General features: G+C 36.8%; 1 pseudogene; it reads left to right on the forward strand.

Annotated features, from left to right (window-relative positions):
• Window positions 1-636, forward strand: part of LOC102487464 (THUMP domain-containing protein 3-like) — a 1,637-nt pseudogene extending 1,001 nt beyond the window's left edge.
• The last annotated feature ends 1,395 nt before the right edge of the window (window positions 637-2,031 follow it).

The following is a 2,031-nucleotide window of genomic DNA, read 5'->3' on the forward strand; positions in this document are numbered from 1 at the left end:
GAAGAAATATCACACATTTTGGACCCACAACCCTCAGGTCAACTCTTGCCTATAAGGATGCTCAGACTCTGCTCCTCAACCTACTGATATAATAGTTGATCCAGTGTGTGGAATGGGGGCAATACCAATAGAGGGTGCTACAGAATGGTCTAACTGTTACCATATTGCTGGTGATAATAATCCATTGGCTGTGAATCGAGCAGCAATAACATCTCATCTTTATTGACCAAGAGTCAAATTAAAGAAGGCAAAACCTCCTGGGGCTTGCCCATAGATGCTGTTCAGTGGGATATCTGCTACCTGCCATTGAGAACTGTCTCTGTGGATATTATTGTAACAGATACGCCATTTGGAAAAAGGATGGGCTCCAAGAAGAGAAACTGGAACCTTTATCCAGCATTCCTACAAGAGATGAACTGCATCTGTAGACCTGGAACAGGCCAAGCTGTCCTACTTACTCAGGACAAGAAATGCTTTACCAAGGCATTATCTGGAATGGGACATGTATGGAGAAAGGTGCATAAAGTCTGGGTGAACATAAGAGGTCTGCATACTGCAGTTTATCTTCTGAAACGCACACTTCAAGCTTTTGCTTGTCCTTCAGAAGAAGATGGAGGAAGAGGAACTCCTTGGTAATGGAAAGAGTAAAGATTAGTATCTGTACTTGTTAATACTGGAAATGTAAGCATAAAGAACTTGCTTTTAGCAAAGAGCTGAGCAATATTAGTATTGTTCTTAAAATGCTTTAAGATGCCTAGTGAAAAGCCTACTAACATGCTTTGGAATTTGAGCTTAGAAATATTTTATTTACCGTCTGTTTTCTATTGTGGCAAGTAAAACACTACACTGGCCTCAAGAAAAGGCCAAGAGTATAACCACAGCATCTTAGGTCACATCTATTGCCTTCGGAGCTTTGCTGTTATGTTGCTCAAGGTTTCTTTACTTCAACCTCAAAAAGATGAAGCTTTATTATTTTCTGTGCAGTTTTTGTCCCATGACAAGATGAACCTCACAAGACCTACAGGAAAGTTAACCATCTGCCTTAAAACTTAAAATATGCCATCTGTTATTCAGAATAAAACAGAGGACTAAAATGTATCAGAGGGATTGCAATGATTTTTTACTGTAAATAATAGTGTAGAATATTTGTTTGAAAATAGTAGTGGATACTTTGGTAGATGAGGTATGGGACCAGTAAGCCAAATTAAGAATAATTTTGTTCTTTTGGTATATATATGTGTGTAACTTTTCAAAGCCAAGCATAAACCTGTTGAAAATAAAAAAATTAAAATTAAAAAAAAAAGTTGTAGGTGTGTTATTGTGATGAGACGTCTCTAGAAAGTATAAGTGTATATATCATCATCCGAACTAGGTTCTTTTTTTTGAGACAGATTTTTGCTATAGGGTATGTACCTTTACTGGAGAGACAGAAACTGAGAAATCACTCCCCAGGGGGGATGACCATGTCACAATCCCTTCTCTTCCATTCTCATCTCAGGATCTTGGGCACGCACGCACACATCTTCCGATTTTGGACACACACACACACACACACACATGCACCTGACCTAGGTTCTTAAAAGTTCAGCCTGGAGACCAGAAAATGGTGTAATGATTATGTTGCTAGACTTACCCTGCAGCAGTTTCCTCATTTATAGACTATGAGTTATAAATGGGTTACTATATGCTACTTAAATTCTGTATCAAAAGTTAAACGAGCTTGTGTCAGACCATGTGATTCTACATCTTGAATCAGCATCAGATTCAAATTCTACCCTAGGCAAAACTGAAGTGATGTCTTTCACAGGATTTATTTCATATATATTGTATAAATTTTGGGGAAAAGGGTATAAAAGAAAATCTTTTTAAAATGACAGCATTTTTACATGTAAAAATTATGATTTCTAATATATTGCTATTTTTCTCTCTGAATATATCCTTTTGGAACCTTTTATCTATAGAACCATATAATATCTTTCGAATCATTAAACACTCTTCAAAAACAAAGTTTTACTTGTTTCCAGGATTATG

The sequence above is a fragment of the Tupaia chinensis genome, unplaced genomic scaffold (assembly GCF_000334495.1).
Source record: "Tupaia chinensis unplaced genomic scaffold, TupChi_1.0 Scaffold000519_1, whole genome shotgun sequence".
NCBI classification, from domain to species: domain Eukaryota; kingdom Metazoa; phylum Chordata; class Mammalia; order Scandentia; family Tupaiidae; genus Tupaia; species Tupaia belangeri.